Consider the following 26,476-nt stretch of genomic DNA (forward strand, 5'->3'; position numbering starts at 1 on the left):
AAGCATCCAACTCTTGATCTCACCCCAGGTTTTGATCTCAGGGTTGTGAGTTCAGGCCTGACTGTTCAGGACTGTTTCTTCATGACTGTTTGAATCTTTCTATCTGAAATGGGTCAGAGTGAACTTTGCAGTTTTGCAAGCAAAGAAACAAAGATTAAGGAAACAAAAGACCGTGCAGGAAGGGGAAAAATGTCATTAAATATTACATGGCTCCACTGTGAATAGTTGTACATTGTCATAACAATGTAAATATTGAAAATTGATTTAACCAAAATTGTGGTATAACTATATGAGGTGGATGTGTGAGGATAATAAGAGAGAGACATATGGAGGGGTAATGGCAAAGCAATACTAAATCTACATCTACCATGTTTGGAAGTCAGTACGTAATGCCTAATTCTGCAAAATCAAGAAGCAGCAATATAAATGTATTATCCAGAAATATGGTCCAAAATTGCCCTTCCTTCCTGCCCTCCCAAAAGCACTGAAATATTTAGAAATCTTTGCTCTGGGCACTTGGTGCAGTCACTTTTAATGTAGAAACTCTTATCTTTTAATGGCAAATGTTCTTGATTCACTTATTTGATTATTTTCTTCTTTCCATTTCTGCTTATCTCCCTTTCTACAATTAACTCAGATTTGAGGCCTCTTGGACTGATCCTCTTAGTCCATTGATTTCTGAATCTTTTCTGTATTGTTATCCTCTCATTATCTTTTTGCTCTACTTTCAGAGAGATTTCCTCAGCTTAACTATTTTTTTTAAAGATGTGTTTATTTATTTTAGAGAGAGAGCATGCATGCACAAAAAGGAGGGTGGGACAGAGGCAGAGGGAGTGGGAAACAGAATCTTGAGCAGACTCCATGCTGAACATGGAGCCTGACACTGCCCCAGCCAAAACCAAGAGTCGAGAGCTTAACCGACTGAGCTACCTGGGCACCCCTCAACTTAACTATTTATCTTAGAGCCCTTTTATTGTTTTTTGTTTTTTTCAAAAAATTTCTACTCTCATATTTTGAATTTTTAGGATCTCTTTTTTGTTCTCTTTAGATAGGTGGTAGATAATCATGCTATTCTAATGCTGCGGATACCACACTCTCTGGTCTCTGGGGTATGGAAGATAGTGTTTCCATTTTTTCCCCTCTCCTATGTGCATCTCTTCAGGGTTGCCTCTCTCTGCTTATTTCCATCTTTGTCTTTCACACAGAGGCTGTCCTCAGATACCCAATGACTTTTGGTTTTCTAAGACTGGGGGGATTAGATGGCTCTGGGAAGCTCTGGGTACCTCTAGGCATAGGTGTAGTATGGTGATGGGGGCTTGGCCCTTGGTTGTTGATTTGGGTGGTTTTCTTCACTGACGGAACCCTGATTGTCAGGATTTCTAGGTTTTCTTGGATCAGACTCCCCAGACATGACTTCACATTCCTAGGCCTAGGAGATAGAGGCTGGAAGCAGGCATTACAGGAACCAAGTACAGGAAGACAAGATAGCTGCACTTAGGATTCCATATATTAAAGTTCACTGAATTCCACTGTCTTTAGCATGGTACATCTAGCTTTGATTTTGTCTAGTATCCTTGGTTTCACAGATCCCCTCTAGAATAAACCTGCCATTATATATCCACTTGCACAGTAGATCCATCATACAGAGTAGGGGAAGAGCTCTGGGGTGGGGAGATGTCAAATTGCTTCCTATAAACACTTTCTTCTCATTCTCCTGCTGGTAGCCTCACAGTTCAAAAGTACCCATTGCCAACAATTTAGAGGCTTTAGGAAATGTGAAATGTAACTTAGTTTCTTGACCTTTCCAATGGTTGCTTTCAAAAAGTATTAATAGGTAGTTCATGCTCCTGTGTCTGCTTTTCACTTTCTTAAAATTTTCTTGTATTGACTTCTCTTCTACCCTCTTTGTTATTATGAATTCTTTTTAAATCACTTTTCGCTCATTTTGATGAGATTATAGAATGCAAGCAAACATGAGTACCGTATTTTGAACTTTTGAGATCGCACACGCGTGCGCGCGCACATAGTATCACAAGATGGGGGAGGGGCAGAGGGCGCGGCCGACTCCCCAATGAGCAGGGAGCTAGATGCAGTACTTGATCCCAGGAATCTGGGCTCATGAACTGAGCTGAAGGAAGATGCTTAATCGACTGAGCCACCCAAGCATCCCTTGACCTTTGTTTTTATTTAGAAGTCTAATCTTTGTCATTATTTTAGCTATTACAGCAAGTACTCTAAAGCTATAGGTATTGGGTTTATATGAAATATCTGAAGATAAGTATCTTTTAAAATGGTTAAGATAGAGCAGATTTAGGCAAACCACAGTAACTCCTGTTTGGCTCTCATAATTTTACTCAGCTGTTTATGTGATTTTTAAACCGACTGAGGAAAAGCTCTCCTCCCTAGAAAGCTCCTATTATTTTGCACATAGTTTTTGAGTTCAGTAGATTGAATTCATAGTTTTGAATTCAATAGATTGTTTCACTAATGTAGGCTACTTTATTTTTACATCTATTTTGACTAAAATGTTTTTCTCTGTGTTTCACAAATTGCTTTTCCATGGCATATAAACAATGAACAAGCTTTAAAAACTGTATTTTTCTTATAGATCATATTCTGTTTTTGATGATAAAAATATTAGTTCATTTACCTTGACAGTTACCTGTTCAACGGGCAACTTTCAAGTACATCACAATAATATAAATTCAACTTTATAGACTTTATGAAATTGTCTCTGCTAAGAGATGCCTGGGGTGGCTTAGTCAGTTAGACACTTAATTAGTTAGACGCTTGGTTAGTTAGAAGCTTAGTTAAGTGTTTGCCTTCGGCTCATTGGGTGTAGATTACTTAAAAATAAATTTTTTTTTAAAGATTTTATTTATCTATTTGAGAGAGAAATTGCAAGTAGGCTGTCAGAGAGAGAGAAAGAAGCAGGTTCCCTGCTGAGCAGAGAGCCTGATGCCGGGCTGCATCCCAGGACCCGGAGATCATGACCAGGACTGAAGGCAGAGGCTTAACCCACTGAGCCACCAGGTACCCCCAAAATAAAATCTTAATAAAAGAAAAAGATAAAGAGAAAGCAGTTATACTGGGTAGAAAATAGGATAGATGATTGGGCAGAGTGTCCAACAAGGTTGAATAATTACTCAAATTTAATTTTTTTAGTCAAATTTTATTTTTAAGTTGTTTTCCTAAAGCTTAATTGCTTCAATTATATGCTTGGCTCTTTGATGCTTTAGCAGTCTGTTTAGAAATAGACTGGAAATCTTCAGTGTGCACTTGCATATTCATTATCTCATGTGTTCCTTGCCAGCACCAGGAGGCAGAACCAATATTATTTTTCTTTTCTGAGGGTGGAGTAGTTCTCACCTAGTTGGTCAAGACTTCTTCCACAGTGAGGTGTTTCGAACAGGTATATGGAATCTTTACTCCCTGCATACAATATAATAATGAAGCTGTTTACAACAGATATTTTCAGTATGTACATGGTATTTCACAGAAAAGTCATGTGATTCTGACAGATTTGGTTCTCTTAAGAATATCAAGGAACATCTAAAGCTTTTATCTATCATTGTGAAACAGAATTGTCACTAAGAACTAGATTATAAATCGTTTGAAAGCAGAGAACGTTTTATGTACTCTTTCATATCTCTTCATCAGCCTAGACCACTGATGGACATAGAATAGATGTTCAGTGCCTTTGCTAGTTGAATAACTGACAGCAGTTTCCAAATGGGCGTATCTGTTCCAATTTAAAATGGGTTTTTAAAAAATTTACTACTTAGGTAATGTTAAGTTATGTTACTTCAATTACTAAGATCTTTAATTTACATTTCTGCTGGTTAGTAAGTTTTCCAGAGGTTTTGTTTTTTTGTTTTTTTGTTTTTTTTTTTTTTTAGCAAAATGAACATGATGTACACTGGAACCACAGAAATCAGAAAAGTCACTAACAAACTTTATTATTTTATCAGTTTACTCTGTCTATCCTGATGTTCCAAAATCTTCAGTGAATCTCAGTTATGTTTGTTTTTGAATCCTGGATTTTATTTGGAAGGGGTGCGCATTTTCATTAACAATTTATTCCACTCTGAACTTATATTTGTATAAAATGTGCATTTGGAGTGTCTCCATCAGGAAACACAGCAAACAGCTCACCAGAAAAACAACCTAGAAACAAAGATGTTTGGGGCTCACTGATCTGTAAATACAAAATTAATCATGTTCTGCTACTCATTCTACTCTCATGTGATTTTTAGCTTGTGCAGTGTACTTGAATATTTATACCTTTGTGTATAAAACAGAAATACTACCTCCTGAACAATTATAAGGAATAACCAAGAAAATAAATTTTTTTTTTAAAGATTTATTTATTTGACAGAGAGAAATCACAAGTAGACAGAGAGGCAGCCAGAGAGAGAGAGAGAGGGAAGCAGGCTCCCTGCTGAGCAGAGAGCCTGATGTGGGGCTCGATCCCAGGACCCTGAGATCATGACCTGAGCCGAAGGCAGCGGCTTAACCCACTGAGCCACCCAGGCACCCGAAAATAAATTTTAATACTAAAATATGTGTGTGTGTAGATGTAATGGGTCATAATTGATTACAAGAAGAAATGATCACATATCAAATTGTATGTGGCATGTTTTGGGGTCACTGTAAAGAATTAAATTAAATTCTAGCTTTATAGTTCTCCTTTAATTCTCTTCCAAATTAGGTAAAAAGCTTTCTGTATAAAATTTTAAACCATGCAGTCTTAAATATTTAATAAAATAACAAGTAAATCATACCAAGTAAACAGTAAGACTCTTGCTAGCCGTCTTAGCTTGGTAAACAAGGCTCCCAGAATTACTGAACAATCTAGTTCTTAATCTTTCCAAATACACACAGCTGTTGTGTTTAAGAGTGACACGTTGCCATTATGGCCTAATTACTGGTGCTTGCTCCAGACATATGCAAAATATTTACAGTGTAATAAAAGAATCCACACAACCCAAATGTTTGGTAGATTTAATTCTATAGCCCTCTCTTTTTTGTTTTTATTTTTTATTTTAGGGGGAATGTAATTATCATATGGTCACCATCAGAGAAGTAAAAAGTACAGTTCCCAAACATGATTTGTTTAAATGTGTTTACAGATATTCTTTCTTTGTGAATTTGGAAACCATCCCTTTCAACGCGCCACCTGCAATACACACATGTATTTGAACAGATTCTGCTATTGAAAAATATACAAAAAGGAAATCCATACAGCTAAAGTGCATGAGATGTTTCAGAATACTTAGGGTGGCTGATAAAGATCATCAGGTTCTAAGTTCTTTATGATTTGTTGAGCTATCATTTGGTGGGCTCTCTTAAATCTGCTAATGCCTTGTAGAATATCTTACAGTCGTCTACTTGTGTTTCAGGATGTATATCTTGGGTATTAAAGGTATTGGTATTTGATGTCTTTAAAACAGGCAGAAAAGATTGGCAGTCTTAAGTAGGCATCAGAAATTGATCAAGGAGTGCATCTGGGCCAGACTTAGAGTCAGCAGACTGATCCTACTTCTCAGTGCATTAGAATTTGGCCCAAAGGGCCCATATATTTATCTGGACTTAAAATTTGTAACCTATGGAATAGTAGGATTAATAGTTGTTCATCTCATATATCATAGGATTTCTGTGATTCTTGTTTTACTTTATTATTTCCAAACCTTGAGAGAAGTATTTTTTTTTAAAAGATTTTATTTATTTATTCGACAGAGAGAGATCACAAGTAGGCAGAGAGGAAGGCAGAGAGAGAGGAGGAAGCAGGCTCCCCGCTGAGCAGAGAGCCCGATGCGGGACTCGATCCCAGGACCCTGAGATCATGACCTGAGCCGAAGGCAGCGGCTTAACCCACTGAGCCACCCAGGCACCGGAGAGAAGTATTTTTATATGCCCCAAATTCTGCAGTGTTCATAAATTGGTATTATAATTGGTATATTACGTTTTTTTTCATAACATTAAACTTATTTCAGGCAGACACATTGAGCTATTTAGATTGAGGATATTTTGGGTGATTTAAACAGTTTGGCTTTGCCAATGACCATGAGTTTCAACTTAGTTGCTAGCTGTTAACAGCACAGACTGTATTTTTTACCTCCCTTTTTCTTTTTCCTGTTCTTAAAGGAAGTATGGAGTTGGAATTGGATTGACCTGATTCGGTTTGACTCCTTTCACCAGGACTCTTTCCATTCATTGGTAATATTGCCAGCTCTATCTTTAGAACATGTCCAGAATTCACCACTTTTCTCCAGGTTCACTATCTGATAGTCTAGTCTTCTGTCTGGGCAATTATAGTAACATTCTTGCTGGTCTATCTACTTTCATGCTTGCTTGCTGTAGTCTGTTTCCAACATCAAAGTGATCCTTCTAAAATATAAGATAAATTGTGTCCCTTTAATGCTCAAAATCATCTAGTGACTTCCCATTTCATTCATTCCACAGTTCATTGTCCTGTAAGGCCCTATGTGAGCTGAGCTCCCTACCTTTCTGACCTCTTTTCCTATTTTCCTTCTCTCTCACTCTGTTGCAGATCCCTTGGCCTCTTTGATATTCCTTAAACACAGCAAGGAATACCTTTTTGCCTGTGCTGTTCTTTTTGCCTTCGGAATGTTGTTTCTCCAGATGTTTTCATGGCATTCTCCTTTACTTCCTTCAGGCTTTGGCTCAGATGTCTTCTTTTCTAGGAAACCTTTTCTTACCATCTTCTATAAATAGTAACATAACACCTACTTGCCATATATATATATATATATATATATATATATACATATATGTATATATATATATTTTTTTTTTACTTTTCTCTGTAGCACTTAACGCTCTGTGAATGTATTATACAGTTGACCCTTGAACAACATGGGTTTGAACTATGCTAGTCCACTAATATGTGGATTTTTTTCAGTAAGTGTAGTATAGTACTATAAATATATTTTCTTAATCTTTAGTTTATTATAAGAATACAGTATTTAATCCATATAAACATATGTATTGGTTGACTGTTTATGTTATTGGTAAGGATTCTGGTTAACCATAGGTTATTAGAAGTGAGTTTTTGGGGGATAAAAGTTATACTCAGATTTTCAACTGGGCATTTGGGGTTTGGGCTTTTAACAACCACATTGTTCCAGGGTCAGCTCTATTACTAGTGGCAGTTCAAAATGATACAACCATTCTGGAAAGTAGCTTGTAGTTTCTTAAAAGCTAAACACATACTTAATTATATAACACAGGCATTTGCTTTTAGATATTTTTTAGGAGAAATTAATACTGCACAGAAACTTATTCACAAATATCTATGGCAGCTTTACTCATAACAGCCCCTATAGGGACATCATCCAATTAGCAGGCGAAAGGATCGACAAATGCTGTTCTATCCATAAAACGGGATACTACTCAGGAATGAAAGAACTGGTTATACATGCATACAACAACATTGATGAACCTCAAAAGGTTTATACTAAGTAAAAAATCCAGACCCCAAAAGAATACATACTGTTCACAGAATATTCTTGAAAAAGTAAAACTAATTTATCATGATAGAAAGCAGAGCAGTTGGCTAAGGCTGAGTGTAGAGAGAGAACTAACTATAAAGGGCATTAGGGGGGTTTTGGTTGTGGGGAGGGTGTTGGAATACTCACTAAGTATATACATTTGTTAAAACTGTACACTTAGAATGGGTACATTTTATTATATGCAAAGCTATAATTCAATATAGGGGTTTTCAAAGATTTTATTTATTTATTTTAGAGAGCATGAGTGGAGGAAGGGACAGAGGGAGAGGGTAAGAATATCAAGCAGACTCTGTGCTGAGCCTGACGAGGGGTTTGATCCCATGACCCTGAGATCATGACCTGAGCTGCAACCAAGAGTAGGACACTTAACCGACTCAGCCATCCAGGCACGCCTAGGGTTTATTTTTTTAAAAGATGGCTTCGTAAGTAAAAGAATGTAACCCATGGCTGAAGATAGTTTTTTAAAGTAAAAATCTTAGAGAAGGGTGAAATCTTAGGGCACACCATTGAAAAATCTGACATTTTTCTGTAGACCTAACTCCACTATGTGTTACAGCTCAGAATGTCTGGTAAAAGCACCCTCATTAGCAGGGTAAGAAAGGTTAAGAAGTCACCATGAAATAAAAACTCTGTGATTTCTGTTGGGCTTATGAGCTACTTCAAAAGCTCTGGCCTTCATGAACATAAAGTGGTGTCTTAGAGATGCCATCATCCCTAAAAAATAAAACTCAAAGGGCTGGGGAGGTGGTGAAAGGGGGGTGGTGCTAATACCAATCTGGCTCCTTTGCTGGGGACTCTTGTTCTCTTGTTCTGTATTAATCCAGTGCTGTATTTAGAAAAGATTAAATCAAAACTATGAAATTAAAACATGATGAGTGATTAAAAGCAGCAAAAGAAAAACAACTTGTTATATACAAGGGAACTTCCTCCCTCCACAAGGCTGCCAACAAATTTCTCAGCAGAAACTTTTTAAGGCCCCAAAGGGAACAGCATGATACTTTCAGGTGCTGAAAGGAAAGAATTCCAACCAAGAATACTTTACCCAGGAAGGTTATCATTCAGAACTGAAGGGGAGAGAGAGAGTTTCCCAGACAAGCAAAAGCTAAAGGAGTTTGGCACTACTTAACCAGCCTTATCCAAGAAATATTAAAGGGAATTGTTTAAGCTGAAAGAAAAGAGCACTAACTTGCAACAAGAAAACATACAAAAGTAAAAAACTCAGTGGTAAATGTCAATCTATAGATAAGATAGTGGGTTAATAATTTATAACGCTAGTATGAAGTTTAAAAGAAAATAGTAAAAATAACTACAACTACAATAATTGGTTAAGGGACATACAAAATAACAAGATGTAAAATGTGACATTAAACATAAAATTGGGAGTGGGGCAGTAAAAATAGAGTTTTAAAAATGTGTTCAGACTTAACTTGCTATCATCTTTTTTTTTTTTTTTTTTGGTCTTATTTATGTTGTCTTTTTAAAAAAAAATTTTATTTCTTTTCAGCATAACAGTATTCATTGTTTTTGCACCACACCCAGTGCTCCATGCAATACATGCCCTCCCTAATACCCACCACCTTGTTCCCCCAACCTTCCACCCCCCACCCCTTCAAGACCCCCAGGTGGTTTTTCAGAGTCCATAGTCTCTCATGGTTCACCTCCCCCTTCCAATTTCCCTCAACTCCCTTCTCTGCTCCATCTCCCCATGAGTACCCAACATGGACGGGACTGGAAGAGATTATGCTGAGTGAAATAAGTCAAGCAGAGAGAGTCAGTTATCATATGGTTTCACTTATTTGTGGAGCATAACTTGCTATCATCTTAAAATAGTGGTTATACAAATAGGTCATTATATGTGAGCCTTGTTATGCCATAAAAAGAAAACCTATAGTAGATACATAAAAGATAAGAAAGGAATCTGACTTTATTACATAAAGTCATCAAGGCACAAGGGAAGAAAGGAACAAAGAAGAATTACAAAACAGCCACAAGATTGAATCAGTAAACAAAAACCTCCCAAGAAACAAAAGTCCAGGAGGAGAGAGCTTCACTCGTGAATTTCACCAAACATTTGAAGATTTTAATACCAATTCTCAGACTCTTCCAAAAACTTGAAGAGGAAGGCACACTTCTGAACTCATTTTCAAAGGCCAGCAATACCCTCATGCCAAAACTGGTCAGAGACACTGTAAAAAAGAAAACCATAGACCGGTGTTCCTGATGAACATAAATGAAAAATACCCTCAACAAAATACAAGCAAAATGAATTCAACAATACATTAAAAGAATCATTCACCATGATTGAGTATGATTTATTTCTGGGATGATAGGATGTTTCACAATCCACAAATCAATAACTATGATACACCACATTAAAAATGTGAACGAATAAAAATGATCTCAAGAGATGCAGAAAAAGTAGTTGACAAAATTTAGCATACTTTTAGATTAAAAAAAAAAATGTTCACAGAGTTTGTTTAGATGAAGCACACCTCAGCACAGTAAAGGCCATATATGAGGAGACCACAGCTAACACTGCTCAACAGTGGAAAGTTAAAAGCCTGCTTTCTTTTCTTTTCTTTCCTTCCTTCCCTCTTTCAAGATTTTATTTATTTATTTTAGAGAGAGAACTCAAGTTGGGGGAAGGTGAAAGACAAGCAGGCTCTGTGCTCATTGCAGAGCCCAGTGTGGGGCTCAGTCCCAGCACCCCAAGATCATGCCTTGAGTCAAAATCAAGAGTCAGAAACTTAACTGAGCCACTAAGGTGCCCCTAAAAGCTTTTCTTTTAAGAACAGGAAGAAGACAAGGTTGTGTACTATCACCACTTTTATTTAGCATAGTACTGGAAGTCCTAACCAGAGTAGTTAAGGAGGAAAAGAAATAAAAGACGTCCAAATTGGAAAGGAAAAAGTAAAACTGTCACTATCATGAACAACATGATTTTACATATTGAAAACCTTACAGACTCCACCAAAACTGGTTAAAACCAATAAATCAGTTCAGTAAAGTTCAGGCTAAAAAATCAATATGCAAAACCTGTTGCATTTTTATATACTAACAAACTATCAGAGAAATTAAGTCTTGCTGATAATGTGGAATTTAAGAAACAAAACAGGATCATAGGGAGAAAGAGGAAAAAATAAGACAAAATCAGAGAGGGAGACAAACCATAAGAGATTTTTTAAAAAAAGATTTTATTTATTTGTCAGAGAGAGAAAGAGAGTATATACAAGCGGGAGGAGTGGCAGACGGAGGGAGAAGCAGGCTCCCCACTGAGCTGGGAGCCAGATGTGGGACTTGACCCAGGACCCTGGGATCATGACCTCAGCAAGGCAGATGCTTAACTGACTGAGCCACCCAGGCATCCGTCATAAGAGACTCTTAAGCATAGGAAACAAATTGAGGGTCCTGGGATCGAGTCCCGCATCGGGATCCTTGCTTGGCAGGGAGCCTGCTTCTCCCTCTGCCTCTGCCTGCCTCTCTGTCTGCCTGTGCTCACTTGCTCTCTCTCCCTCTGTCTCTGACAAATAAATAAATAAAATCTTTAAAAAAAAAAAAAAAAAAGGGACGCCTGGGTGGCTCAGTTGGTTAAGGAAACAAATTGAGGATTGCTGGAGTGGAAAAGGGTGGGGAATGGTATAACTGGGTATTGTGCATTAAGGAGGGCATAGGATATATTGAGCAGTGGGAATTATTTAAGACTGATGAATCACTGACCTCTATCAATAATTCATCCCATGTTAATTGAATTTAAATAGAAATAAGTAAATTTTAAGAAAGAGAAACTAAGAAATAATCCCATTTATAATTACATTAAGCAAGAATAAAATACCTAGGAATAAATGTAATCAAGGAGGTGAAAGACCTGTACACTGAATACCAAAATATTGATGAAAGAAATTAAAAAAGACAAATAAATGCAAACATATTCCACGCTCATGTATTGAAAAATTAATATTATTGAAATATCCATATTACTCAAAGCAATCTGCAGTTTGAATGAAATCCCTATCAAAACACAACACTTTTGACAGAACTAGAACAAAAAAATACTAAATTCTAAACTTGTATGGAAACACAAAAGATTGCAAATAGCCAAAGCAATCTTGACAGAAATAACAAGGCATCACAGACCCTGATTTCAAATTATGTTATAAAGCTGTAATAATCAAAATAGCATGGTATTATTGGCATAAAAACAGACACATGCATCAGTGGAACAGAATAAAGAGCCCCCAAATAAACCCATGCATATGTAGTAAATTTATAACAAAGAAGGCAATGGGAAAGGACATGGGAACATGGGAAAGGATGCTTTCTTCAATAAATGGTGTTGGGAAAACTGGACAGCCACATGCAAAAGAATAAAACTGGATCACTAACTTACACCATACACAAAAAATAATTCAAAATAGATCAAAGACTTAAATGTGAGACCGGAAACCATGAGAATCCTAGAAGAAACATAGGGGGTAATCTCCTTGACATTGGTCTTGTTGATGATTTTGGGGACCTGACGCTAAAGGCAAAAGAAACAATTGGCAGTACATCAAACTAAAAAGCTTCTGCACAGCTAGGGGAACTATCAGCAAAATGAAAGGCTATGTACTAAGTGAGAGATGATATTTGCAAATTATATATCCAATACAGGATTAATATTACCAAAAAACAAACAGACTGATGAAAAAATGGGTAGAGGATCTGAGTAGATATTTTTCTGAAGAAGACCTACAGATGGCTGACAAGCATATGAAAAGATGCTCAACATCACTCATCATCAGAGAAGTGCAAATCAACAATAATGAGATATACATTACACCTGTCAGAACGGCTGTTATTGAGAAGACAAGAAATAATAAGTATTGGCAAGGATGTAGAGAAAAGGGAGCCCTTGTGCACTTTTTTTTTAAAGATTTTTTTTTTTTTTTTAAATTTGCCAGAGAGCGCAAGTGAGTACACACAAGCAGGCAGAGAGGCAGGCAGAGGCAGAGAGAGAAGCAGGCTCCCCACTGAGCAAGGAGGCCGATGCGGGACTCAATCCCAGGACCCTTGGATCATGACCTGAGCCAAAGGCAGCGGCTTAACCCACTGAACCATCCAGGCGTCCCACCCTTGTGCACTCTTGATGAGAATGTAAACTGTTGCAGTCGCTATGGAATACAATGTGGAGGTGCCTTGAAATAATTAAAATAGAGCTACCATATTATCAAGTAATTCCACTTCTGGGTATTTATCCAAAAGAAAACAAAAACACCAAAACAAAACAAAACCCCAAAACACCAATCCAATAAAATATATGCACCCTTATGTTCATGGTAGCATTATTTGCAGTAGCCAATATATAGAAACAACCCAAGTGTCTGTCAATGGATGAATGGATAAAGAGGTTGTGGTATACATATTCCCTAGGGCTTAGGGAAGAGGTAACTTTACGACCCAGTCATAAAAAAAGAATGTAATATTGCTGTTTGTGACAATCTCGATGGACCTTGAGTATATCATGCTAAGTGAAACAAAAAATCAAAGACCAGTACCATATGATTTAACTATATGTGGCACATAAAACAAAAAACCAAAACAAACTTCACTGAACAGATTGGGAAGGGTATGAGTGAAATGGGTAAGGGGATCATGAGGTACCAACTTCCAGTTAGTAAGTCGTGGGGGTGTAATGTACAGCATTGTGACTATTGTCATTAATGTATTGCATACTTGAAAGTTTCTGAGTGGGTCTAGAAAGTTCTCTTAGAAAAAAAACAAAACCTGTGTAACTATGGTGACAGATGGTAACTAGACTTACTGCAGTGATCATTTTACAATACATACAAATATTGAATCTTTATGCTGTACCCCTGAAATTAATAGTGTATGCCAATTATATTTCAATTAAAAAACATTAAAAAGAAACCATGATGAGTGACAGTTGTGAGAGACAGCAGCTGTGGCATTAGATTTTTATCATGTCAAGCCTAAGATCTGTATTTCAGGTCACTTTTTTTCCATTGGCACTGATCCTGAAGGACAGCAGTTGTCCTTCTATTAGCTGTTTGCTAACCCACCTGTTGCCTCCATGGGCTAAAAGATTAACAGGGTTGCAGTGGGAAGTGAGCCATTTCAGAGATCTGAGTTGATTAGGGCCTTCATGTAGTATTTGCCTTCAGAAGTTTAAGCAAAACATTCTCTGGTGTTACCAGCAATAGTAATAGTATATGTTGTCATTTCCATCCTAGGAAAAGAAAACCCTTCAATATGGACATTGGTGAGGGTATGTGCTATGGTGAGTGCTGTGAAATGTGTAAGCCTGATGATTCACAGAACTGTACCCTTGGGGCAAATAATATATTATGTTAGTAAACATAAATAGAAAAAAAAGAAAAATGGCTAATACAAATGATTTGTAAATTAACAAATACTCTGCTAATAACAAAACTTATAAACAGTGGCCAAAGCTGTATATCTGGAAGTTTATAGTAATAAATGTATTTTTATTTATCAAATTAAAAAAAGATAAAACCCTTAAATTAGAACACCTGCTTCAAATGTATACCCACAATTAAAGATATAATAAATGTCTGGTTTTTTTTCAGTTATATAAAAAATTTGGTTGAAATAGTTATACCTAACATACAGTCAAATACTAAAGAATTCAAGGCAAAAGGGGATTTATCTAATTTTTCCCTTTTTGTGATAAATAGCACAATTTAATAGTCATGAAACCATTTCTTCAACCAAATAAAGTTATTGGTCAGTGGTTAAATATCATTATTTGGATAAATTAACTGTGGTGCATCTATATAATAGAATATTATGAGCAATGAAAGGAACAAACTCATGGTACATGGAAGAAAATGGATGAATCTTACATGCATTATGCTAAATGAAAGAAACCAAATTTAAAGGGCTATATACTCCTTGATAACATTTACATGGCAATCTGGAGAGGGGAAAAATAAAGAGGAAACAGATCAGTTGTTGCCAGAGGTTTGGGAGATTAGGATCTGACTTCAAATGAGTATAGAGGGAATTTGAGGAGTGGTGAATTACTTTTATTTGATTATGGTTATATGAGTATATGTTTGTCAAAATTTACAGAATTTTGCATTGAAAAGACTAAAATTACTGCATATAAATTATACCTTTATCTTTAAAAAGAAAAAGAAAAAAAAATCAGTATTTTCGAAGAACTTTTTGCTCCCCAAATAGTTGCTGTAATGTGAAGGAGCTATTGGTTACCACAGGTATTACAGATCTAAAAATCCTCAATAGACTCTAAATGTACAAAATGAGTCATCATGCTGTACTATTAATAGAAAGTGAACTTGTGTGAACAATATTTTATAGAATATAAGCCCTTATGGTTTGTCTCCCTCCCAATCCCATCTTGTTTCATTGATTCTTCTCCTACCCACTTAAGCCCCCATGTTGCATCACTACTTCAAGAGTTGTAGATACTGAGGTTTTTTTGCACTTTTGTGTTCACATACATCAAGCACAAGATGTATTGTATATTTGAATTTTGCTCTTTTACATTTGAGAAGTTAAGACACTTGGTTGAAAGAAAACCAGGAATTCTCTGCTAGTAGATAACTCACATTCAGTTTGGAATGCTTTATGCAAATCTCTTAATACCTTCATAAATGGTCAAAAGTGGATAGTTATTTATGTTGTACATATAAATACTAGTTCTCCAGCCTGAGAATATATTTACACATCTATTTATTCATTATTTTATTGTAATCTAACATCCCTATTAGTGATTTTTCCACATAAGGAGCTCCTTGGTAATATTCATAGGGGTGGGGGGTGCCTGGGTGGCTCAGTGGATTAAAGCCTCTGCCTTCGGCTCAGGTCATGATCCCAGGGTCATGGGATCGAGCCCCGCATCAGGCTCTCTGCTCAGCAGGGAGCCTGCTCCCCGCCCCCCCCATCTCTACCTGCCTCTGCCTACTTGTGATCTCTCTCTGTCAAAAAAATAAAATCTTTAAAAAAAAAAAAATATATATATATATATATATATATATTCATAGGGGTGGCATTTATTACAGTATCTGTTAAGGAGAAATCAAGAAGGAAGTACTACTTATCTCTTCCCAACTTATGGTAATTTCAGTCACTTTTGAAGTCACTCAAGGTTAAAAACTGGCAGTTGTTTTTGATTCCATTCTTTTTCTTCTCCCCATAACCAGGCATTTGCCAGGTCATGAGGATCCTACCTCTGCTTTGTCTTGTAAAGTTACCTCTTCCCTAAGCCCTAGTAACTTGGTGGTGCTCAGTACTGGTTGTATACAAAAGCTGGGGAAGGTATTAGAAAAAGAATAGAGATATCTAGATCCATCCTAGAGGTGCTAAATCATAATCCCTAGGTAGAATCCAGGCATCTGTGCTTTTTTTTTTTTTTTAAATAATTGTTTTTAAAGATTTTATTTATTTGAGAGAGAGAGCACAAGAGCACACAAGTGGGTAAGCAGCAGAAGGAGAAGCAAACTCCCTGCTGAGCAGGGAGCTTGACTCAATCCCAGGAGTCTGGGATCATGACCTGACCTGGAAGGCAGCCTCTTTATAAATATAAAAACACAACCTAGACACTTTAAATGCATCAGGAAATAGATATAAGCATGGAATAAGGAAATACAAACAAGTCAAGGAACAAAGAATTCTTTTTTTTTTTTTAAGATTTTATTTATTTATTTGACAGGCAGAGATCACAAGTAGGCAGAGAGGCAGGCAGAGAGAGGGGGAAGCAGGCTCTACGCTGAGCAGAGAGCCCAATGCAGGGCTCGATCTGAGGAGCCTTAGATCATGACCTGAGCCGAAGGCAGAGGCTTAACCCACTGAGCCACCCAGGTGCCCTGGAACAAAGAATTCTTAAACAAATGAGAAGTCCTAATAAATTTGTCAGAGAAATTCAAGCAGATAGGATTAGTTATAATAAAAGAATAATCAGATACTAAGTAAGAATCCTCGGAAACTAAATACATACTTCCCAATATGAAAATGTATATAGAAGGATGAGAAGATAAAATTAAGGAAGTTGCTGAAAATATAGTGCAAAGAATCAAAAAAACCAGGTAGAAGAGCTATAAGAAAAACAGTTGTCCTAGATATCCAAGATCTGATTACCCACATTTTCAGAAGAAGTCAGAGAAAATGGAGAAAGGAAATACAGAAAAAATAGAGAGCGTAAGGAAGCCTTGAGTTCTCAGAAAGTTTTCTGCTAAGTGATAAGTAGAATAAATGAAAAAATGCCTATATCTAGGAACAACACTGTCAAAATATAGAAAGCTTAGAATAGAAGAAATTCAAGATGAGTGAAAAGGAAATAAAAGATTGAGATTCAGGCTTTTATCTCATTTTTCTTCTTCAGTACTGGCAGAAGACAATGGAGGAATGCTGTCAGACCTTTTGATAGAAAGTGATTTTCACCAAGAATTCTATACCCAGCTTAAATATCAAATAAATGTAAAAGCAGAATAAAAACATGTCCAGGAATATAAGAATTAGTGTGTTTATTTCCCAGGTATTCTGTCTTTAAAAGATGCTGGAGCATGAGGGAATATGTTAGGGACAAAGAGATTGAGAAACAGTCTCTCACCTAGTATTGCAGTGCAGGCAGTCTCAGCGATAACTGCTCCACAGGCCTGGAGTGCAGTTGGTTTAGAGGCTGGAGGGGTAGCAGGGACTGGAAATCTCCTAGAAAAAGAAGTCTTCATTGACCAGGTAGTATGAGAATTTTGGAAGAAATTATGGGAGATAATGAAAAAAAAAAAAAAAAAAGAGAAGGACAATTAAAAACTTTATGAAAAACAGAGTATAGAAAAAGACATGTAATCATGACTATACTACATTCTGCCATGAAGAATATTCATATAGTCTTAGTAATACCAGTTTTTTTTTTAATTTCAGTGTTAAACCTGTAGACAAACTCCAGAACAGTTGAGATATATATGAATATTATCAATCCCAGTATGGTTTAAAAGGGTAATGCTCAGAGGACAGAATTTGACAGATAAAAAGAGAAAGAAAGAAAGAGAGGAGAATGACAGGGAGCATATATCCTCTTTTAACAAAGTAGATATTCATATTGTCTGTCACTGATTTAAAAAATATCTGGGGCACCTGAGTGGCTCAGTTGTTGAGAGGTCCTGGGATCGAGCCCCACATTCGGCTCCCTGATCAGTGGGAAGCCTGTTTCTCCGTCTCCCACTCCCACTGCTTGTGTTCCCTCTCTCACTCTGTCTCTGTCAAATAAATAAATAAAATCTTTAAAAAAGTCCTCTATTAAAAAAAAAAAATCTCCTGAGGCTTAAATATTTTACTTAAATTCTTAGGTGCATTTCAGAAGGCTAAATCTTCACCTATCAATGGATAAGATAGCTCCAGGTGTGTAATATGCAGTTGATAAGTGTCACTTCTTTATCTTGATCAGAAACATTCAAGAGGGGCACCTGGGCAGTGCAGTTGGTTAAGTGTCGGACTCTTGGTTTTGGCTCAGGTTCTGATCTCAGGGTTGCGAGACTGAGTCCCCAATAAGGCTCATGCTCAGCATGGAGTCTACTTAAGACTTTTTCTGTCTCTCCCTGCAGCCTTCTCCCCGTGCTCACCTGGGCAAGCCCTCTCTCTCTCAAATAAATAAATCTTAAAAAAAAAAAATTAAAGAATTATATTTAAGGGGCACCTGGGTGTCTCATTAGGTTAAGGGTTTGACTCTTGATTTAGGCTCAGGTCATGATCTGATGGTTACAGGATGGAGCTCCCCTTCTGGCTCAGATGCTCAGTCAGGAGTCTACTTGGGTGGGCCTGCTATTTCTCTCTCTGTCTCTCTGAAATAAGTAAATCTTTAAAAAAAAAAAAAAAATTTAAGTAGAAAGTCCTCACTATGACATTCATGATTCACTATAATTTCAAAACAGCCACTTTTTTGGGTTTACTCTTCCTTATATGCTTCCTACTCTAGCCAAATGAAACCATATCCACCATGCAACCACTGGCAGAAGATAAAATTAAGGAAATTAATGTGAAGGGAGATTGAGGAGAATAGGGAGTATGGATTTTGAGAAGCTGATATACCTTGATCACATTAAATTTTATCAGTGGAGTTCAAAAGACAACATTTTCGTGTTGGCCAGGATGAAGGCTTTAGGCTAATCTTTGCTTGAAAAGAAAAAAATCAAACTTAGTCTGGCATCATAGGGACTTTCTTTTTGCCAATTAGCCCCCTGGTAAAATAGCTCTAATGAGAAACTTTGGAGTACTTTCCTTTAATCTCCTTAATAATGCAAATATCATGAAAACCACAATGAGGTATTGGAGGCAACATAAAGATGATTATTGGTGTCCACAAGCAGCGTAACAAAAGTGATTCTCTCTTGTGCGCCTCCTGGCAATCTGGGTGGCTCAGAAGGGAAGAATGACTCAGTTTGAAGTACAGGGCATAATGATAGCTGGTAAATTCAATTGAAAAAACAAACTGAAAAGGCCTTTGCTATATTTCAAGAGTCCTGTTTGTCATGGATGCAGATTATAGTCAGGTTGTTTTAGTGGGGTGGCTGTGGGCAATATGTGTTCTCCCCATCAATAATTTCGTAACAGTCAGGCTCCTTTGTTATAAGCAATAGAAACCAACTGGGGCAAACTCTTGGCTCCATTAAAATAACTAACACTAAATTATAATAAATAATAAGAAATAGTCTAAAATGGTAAGTTAAAAATAAACATTAAAAATGTTAGACTTTGAAACTAATGAAAACCATTTGGAAAGACACTGGGTAGCTCTGAGAACAAAAGAAGTTAAATAAGTGGGACTTGGGGAGGACAGCAGCTAGGGTTACTGTGATATTCTCAGTGGACAGACTGACACATCTGGTTAGTGTCTTCCAGCATGACTACTGAAATGACTGCTTCAGCCACTCTCTGCATTTTTGGGACTCACCCAGATTTAGATGTGCAGGACAGAAATTAAAGAGTCATGTGTTTCACCCTTGGGAGGAAGGGGGAAGGGAAACTGGTTGATGCCCTGCATTAAAATGCTAGTGAGTATGATGAGAGTTTTCTTTAGAGGAAAGAGGGAGAACCGATGCTGGGCTAACAGAAACAAATGTCTGCTACAGTCAAGAGCTTTTAAAAAGACATTACTATCTTGGAGCTGCCTCTCTGGTCCTATTCTTATCTCTTCCTGATGTTTTAAGGATTCCCTTCATTTTCTTACCCTGATCCCAAGATATTACCAGTTTGCCTCTCATTGTGGTTATAGTTTAAGCTGTAATTTTTTTTTTTTTAAATTTTAGGGCTTTTATGGTAATATCACGGTAGAATTTTGTCTTAACCAGTACCACTGATAGAACAAATTGGTTCTATCTATCTTGATTTTGGTGGACTACTAGCCTCCAGAACTTGTGGAAGAAAATTTCTGTTCTAAGTCAGCCCCAGGAAACTAACTCATGCCCACTTCCTGTTTCCTCTTTTTTAAATTCCATCAGCCTCAGATTGTTACCATTACTACAAACCAGTAGTTCCAATATTATTTTATATACACAAAATCACCTGGGAGATCTTGCTAAATTGTTAATTCTAATATGGTAGTTCTGGTGGAGCCTGAGAGTCTGCATTTCTTAGAAGTTTCCAGGTGATGTCCATGTTTCTGGTTCAAAGACCATACTTGGAGAAGAGTCAGCAAGGAGAGGTCTCTTGTCAGATATGTGTCACATCTAGGTTTTCTGCCACAATGCTAACAGGGATAAAGTGGGGGAAACTTACCCAATGAGATGAAAAGAAAATGGTAAACAAGTAAAATATCCCAGGGAAGAAGAATAGGGAAATTTTCAAAATAGATTCCTAGATTATTCTCCAATCTCCCAACAGCTCCTGTCTAAAAACAAACAAACAAAAAAATAGAAAAAAAAGGTTTCAAATTCGTTTTCTAAAGACATACATTTAGCAGTATAATACTAAGTTGGTATCCTATGTAGTCACTTTTCATTTTATTTTTTCAGTTGTGATTTCAAAAGGAAACAGTGCAGGCAGAGATGAGTGGGCACCATAAAAGAACAATACAAGCCAATTATCATGAAATTAATGAAGTTTCTCTTGTACTTGGAAAGAGGGGTCGTTTGCTAAGGTCCAGAGACCTAACTTTTCAGAGATTTTCAAATTGCCAGTTCTTAGGTCTCATCTTCAGAGATGATGTTTCTTTAGGCATGAGGTATGGTCCAGGAACTAGTGTTAAAGGGCTCTGTAGCTAATTCTGATGCAAAGTCAGGTTTAGGAAATAACAGGTCTGTAATAAAATTTACTCCGTAGGTACTACATTTCATTGCATAGCCAAATGTCTAATTAAAAAGGAAAAGAATGTATCTGTATTAATAATACAGTTAAGCAAAATTGTATGTAAAACCAGTTTTAGAAATTGGGTTGTCTAGTATCAGAACTTCAAAATCAACTTTAGAACAAGGTGTTCTCCACTGTGAGAATGTTCCCTAGCATCTTCACAGGATAATGTCTCACACTGTCATCCTCTGGCTAGTAGTTTTTGAACTTCAGCGTACATAGGCATCTCTGATGGGCTGCTCATTGAAATCGATTTCCAGGGACACCTGGGTGGCTCAATTGCTTAAACATCTGCCTTAGCCTCAGGTCATGATCCCAGGGTCCTGAGATCCTGTCCTCCATCAGGCTCCTTGCTCAGTGCGGAGCCTGCTTGGAGCCTGCTTCTCCCTCTGCCTGCCACTCATCCTGCTTGTGCTCACACTTTCTCTCTCTCACTTTTTCACAAATGAATGAATAAAAATCTTTCCAAATAACCCTCAAACAAACAAATGGTTTCCAGTCTGTAGTTTGGAGCAGGGGTCTAAGAACCTGCACTGTGGCCACATCCCCCTAGCCACTCTCCATACATGGTCCAAGAGCTGCAGTTGGAGAAATTGTGCTGTACTGTTGCTTTCCTTGTGGAATCCTGGAGAGGAAGAATAAGTATGACTGCTCAAGAGTCTGCATTTTTAACAGTCTGTCCTGGTATCTTGCAGAGATGGTAGTGACAGATGAAACTGAGCAGGGCATCTAATCAGCAACTGAGATGGCTCATAGTAACGTCTTTATGAAGCGTTCCCTGGTTTTTACAGTAAGTCACTCAAGCCCACACATCATGCCAAGTTTCAACCTGATTTGCGTCACTGCCCTTGTGGGTTTGTGCCAAGACTAGTTACCAAACATATTAAAAAGATAACCTAAGAAAATGTGGGATAAAAATAAGATGCAGGCTTAGGACGACAGGAGCAAACTCTGAGCGGAGGTCATCTTTAAGTCACCGAGGAAGGACGATCTATGTTAGGGATATGCTCCAACAGGCCTTTGATGAAAGAATTTGATTAGTGGGCCATTGAGCTCTTAAAGTCAAAGAAAACAAAGCTAGTCACTTCCCTGCTTTGGTCGGGATTCAAAGGCGGTAAAGTCGGCCCCGCTGCTCTGCCGAAATCGCAGGGACTGGCCTGGAGAGCAGGAAAGGGCTCGCGGAGCAGGCGGCGGCGAGGACAGGCAAGCGGGAGCCGCTGACGGGGAAATCCACTGGCAGCGAGCGCGGTGAGTCAGCGCTGAGTCACGCTGGGCGCTACGTGCCGGCCCAGGCGGCGCGGCCCGGATCCCGACCCGCAGCCCGGCAGTCAGCCGAGCCTGCGGCTTCCTGGAAGACCCTCCCCGCTCCGTGAGTGGCGTCAGCTCCCCCGCCCCGCAGGGCCCCAGCCGCTGCACACTTGCCTGGGAGCACGGCCTCCTCTCCCCAGCCTGGTGACAACCAGGATTGCGCAGGGCGGGGGAGGGGGGGTGTCACATGTGACAGTTGGTTACAGAGTTGCGTCGGATGCTTCAGTCCCATGTGTTTCCTCAAAACTGAGCTTCCAGTTGCCCTTGCCTTTTTTCCGTGTCTGTTAGGCTTTTCGTTTCTTTCTTTCCTTTTTTTACCCCCCTGGTAGGGGAGTGACACGCAGCTCTTTTTATAGTTTCCAGTATTTGAAACGAAGCGCAGGAAGAATGGATTAATAAGCCATGTGTTGAAAATTATGCATCAAGTCATCACACTGCTTTGGGGTCTAAAATTATTATAATGTGGTTCCAGTTGTAGCTTTGAATGCTGGGTAACTGGGGGGGGGGGGGAGTTGTATTAACTCTGTTCTGATTTGCCTCTTGTGAGTTAACAATACAAAGCAAACCTCCAGATTCTTGCTGTTCTGTCCAGTCACCTTTCCTTACAATTATTCTAAACACTGGAAACATGTTCTTTAATCATGAGTTGTGGGTTACCAAAGAATAGGGGAGCCACTTCTTTGTAGGCCTTGTACCTTAACGAATACCCAGTTGTCCTGAGGTACAAAGGATACTTTGTTGGTCTTACTTACAAAATATTAAGGGTAAGGCTCCTATCTTTGCTGAACAGCGATAGCAGGTGTTATGTCATGAAGTGTGGCTAGTTAGTGAGATGGTCCTGGTATAGGTGGGGTAATTCTGATTTTGAGGCTGACTTTCATTCAAGACCGAGTCAGATGGCGTCTTTAGAGTTGTGCCAGCTGTTGCCAGTTGTTCTGCTTCAGGAGATTTATATCCCTCTTCATCCCTGTGTTTGTGTGAGATGATGCAAGACATTTGAGAGTTCCTGTATTTTGACAGCTTTTCTTGGAGAGGAGGAGGCTGAAGGAATTAGAGGTTGCACTGACCCACCAAAGTTACAGAGAAGCATGGCTGCCCTATTTTTTGTAAGAAGGGAAAAGCAACCAATCAAATAAAACAAGGAAACATGAAAATAATTGCTGAGAGGCCAGAAAAGCAAAATGAGTTCTATAGAGCAAAAATGGAACCTAATACACTTGAACTGTTGATAACCAGAAACAGAGAATGGATATGGTAGAATATTCCTGTATAAAATATTTAAAAGCTTAGCTAATTGTGTACATCACGTGATGTTAAAAAATATGCTTGGTTCTGATTTGCTTTATTAGCTGATGCATATTGATACTGCTTTGGCACTTTATAGGTTCAAAGTTGAGTTTGAAACCCAGGTTCCTTTATAATAGTGTGAACTTGGGCTAGTTTCTTAGCTTCACTAGGCCTCAGTTTCCTCCTCTGTGAAAAGGAGATTATAATTATTATAATTACTAAATCCATGCAGGCAGGATTAGAAGAGATGATGCCTGTAAAAGGTTTAGCGTAATGCCAGGCACATTTGAAAAAAATCCCTCAGTAAATGAAATATTGTATCCTGTTGTCACTTGTTATTGAACTTGATTGATTAGGTCACAAGGATATAGTATTTTGTCCAGATCACAGCACTAATAAAAGCTTTGGGAATATGTATTACAGACACATTGGTTCACTGACCTTGGGCAAGAGCGTTTGGTAAGATTGTAAAACTTCTGGACAAGTATTTAGTGGCCTTTGATTATGAGAGGAAAGCTGGAAGAGAAATAAGGGAAGTTGAAATCAAGGGAATGCCTGTAATCATCAGTTGGCCAGATAAATAGTAAGTGATGTAAAGTAGCTAGGCAAGAGCTCTTTTCTTCTGTCATCAGAGAGAGCAAGTTAACAAGAGGATAGCAGTCACTAGATGGAGAGAATATAGCATTTGTCCTTTAATACATAGAGAAATTCCCTCGCCATGTAGTAATATGTTAGTTATTTTTTTAAAGATTTTATTTATTTATTTGACACACAGAGAGAGATAACAAATAGGCAGAGAAGCAGGCAGGGAGAGAGAGGGAAGCAGAGTCCCCACTGAGCAGAGAGCCTGAGGCAGGGCGGTGCTCAATTCCAGGACCCTGAGATCACTACCTGAGCTGAAGGCCGAGGCGCTTAACCCACTGAGCCACCCAGGTTCCCCAATTTGTTAGTTTCTGAAAACAAATTTGTTTCTTTCCAGATGTGAAGCCAATGAGCTTAGCGGTTAGTAACCAGTCTCCCTTCAGCCTTTCCAAGCACCTCTGAGTCCCCTCCTCATAAAAGGTAATAGTCATTCTCTTGCAATAATGGTATATTTCTTTTAGAATTGCCCCCCAAATACAGCAACTGCTTTGTAAACACCTGTAGTCTCCTGTTTACAGACTCCAGGGTGAATGCTATCACTAAAGCAGCTGCTTCTGTGAGACTTACTTGCTATAATGGCTTTCCATTTATTTCCTTTTGTAAATCCATTCACTAATCTCTGAAATTTTCAGTAGGAGTTTCTGGAGGCTGAAAAATGAACAAGGCAGACCAAGCCTGATCATGGAGGTTATGTTCTGGTAGGGAAAACAAACATTTAAAAACTTAAGCAACGAGAAAATTTTGCTATGTATTTCTAAAGAAATGGTAAGTGCTAGAAAAGAAAACTCCTAAGGTACAATCTGAGAGAATAGCAGAAGGGATTTGTTTACATAGTTAGATCAAAGAAAGCCTCTCTATCTAGGTAACATTTAAGCTGAAGTGTGAAAGGTAAGCAGGTTGCACAAAATGGGAGAGTAATGTTTCAAGCAAAGGGCAGAGCAAGCACAGAGACCTTGAGTTGGGAAGTACCTTGGCCTTTCAAAGAACAGCAAGCCAAGGAGGGGATGGGTCGCCTGACATGAAGTCTGAAGAATAAGGAAGCCACATCCTGCAGAGCCTTGAAGGCTGAAACAGTTTGGATTATATGCTTAGTAAAATTGGCGGTCACTGACACATTTTCAGCTGGGGCTTCCATGGTAAGATTTGTATTGCTAGAAAACTGCTGTGTGGAGAATGTGTCGCAGGGGACAGGAATGGAATGGGGGCACCTGTAGCATAGGTACAACAATGGGTAATGAAGGCTGATACTGGGATGGGTGACTATCCGTGGAAAAAAAGAGAAAGAGGAGGAATCTGAGAAATATGCTGGAGGTAGAAGAGCCAGAATGAGCTGATAGATTGGAGTGAGAGTCAAGAGCATGCAAGCTCAAAGATGACATCTCTGCCTTTCTGGCTGTTGAACTTCGGGGAGTCAGAAGTACTTGGTGCTTTCCTGGCCAGTATTTAAAGTCAGGAGTTCAAGACTCATGTGTTAACGTGTGTGCAAACACACATACACACACACATGAAAACACCCACTGCCATTTGTAGAAATAGAACACACTGAGAAGACAAGGTCAGAATAAGAAATGATTGAGTGAGTGCATTTCGCTGAATGCCCCCGCACTTAACGGTGCCCTTTTCTACCTCTGTACTTTACAGGCTTTGCAAGAAACGTGATGTCCTTCCCTCTCCTCTCTGTGTATTCCAATCCAGTTTAATCTTAACATAGAGGAAAAGTGCCATTTTCTCTGTGAAGCCAACCACTGACAGCCAGGTCAAAATGGAGCTCACTGTCTGTAGGACCTTATAATGTGTATTCACAGCCCATGTCCAACTCTTAGAACACTTGTGGCTATCCCAGTAGTTTACATGTCTCATAAATGTCTCTCCAACTCAACTGTAAACGCTTTTGAGACCAGAGACAGATTCTCATATGCCCATTATAACACCCACGCTCTCCGGCAGCATGCCCTGAACACAGAAGGGCCTCAACAAACAGCAGTGTAATTACTGGTGATTTTACATGGACAGTAACTTGATCACCTAGTTTAATAGTCCATATATTTAGTAAATAGGAGATTAGGTCACAAAGAGATAGACTCTGACTACAGCACAGAACTCATAAAAGCTTTGGAAATATGTATCACAAGCATGTGGGTTCAGTGACCTTGGACAAGATCCTTGATGTCTGGGTCTCCATTTCTCAAGTAAAAAATGAAGAGCTTTATGCCTCATGATCCCAAAAGTTCTTGCACCATTTCTTTTTTAAAACCAGATTTACTGAGTATTGTTAAGAACCAGTTACTGAACTAATAATTAAAAGTAAGCACTGTGGACATCCTTTTATTTAATTTTTGTAGCAACAACTTCATGAGGTGAGGTAGTGTTATTCCTCTTTC

General features: G+C 38.3%; 2 long non-coding RNA genes across 8 annotated transcripts in view; one reads left to right on the top strand and one right to left on the bottom strand.

Moving 5' to 3' along the window:
• Window positions 1-3,170: 3,170 nt before the first annotated feature.
• Window positions 3,171-22,377, bottom strand: LOC131832453 (uncharacterized). Of its 7 annotated transcripts, none has more exons than XR_009354058.1 (5): window positions 21,387-22,377; window positions 20,289-20,400; window positions 18,603-18,686; window positions 17,128-17,225; window positions 6,832-9,721 (listed from the first exon to the last, which is right to left on the bottom strand). It is a non-coding gene; the product is annotated as an uncharacterized LOC131832453 (long non-coding RNA). The 7 variants fall into 7 exon arrangements; XR_009354060.1 differs by having other exon boundaries at window positions 17,128-17,239; XR_009354059.1 differs by lacking the exons at window positions 6,832-9,721; window positions 18,603-18,686 and adding an exon at window positions 3,171-3,432 and having other exon boundaries at window positions 17,128-17,239.
• Window positions 22,016-26,476, top strand: part of LOC131832454 (uncharacterized) — a 49,896-nt gene continuing 45,435 nt past the window's right edge. The window contains exon 1 of the long non-coding RNA XR_009354063.1: window positions 22,016-22,106. This is a non-coding gene — a long non-coding RNA (uncharacterized LOC131832454). The remainder of the gene's footprint in view (window positions 22,107-26,476) is intronic.

This window comes from Mustela lutreola, chromosome 5 (assembly GCF_030435805.1).
Source record: "Mustela lutreola isolate mMusLut2 chromosome 5, mMusLut2.pri, whole genome shotgun sequence".
In the NCBI taxonomy this organism is placed as follows: domain Eukaryota; kingdom Metazoa; phylum Chordata; class Mammalia; order Carnivora; family Mustelidae; genus Mustela; species Mustela lutreola.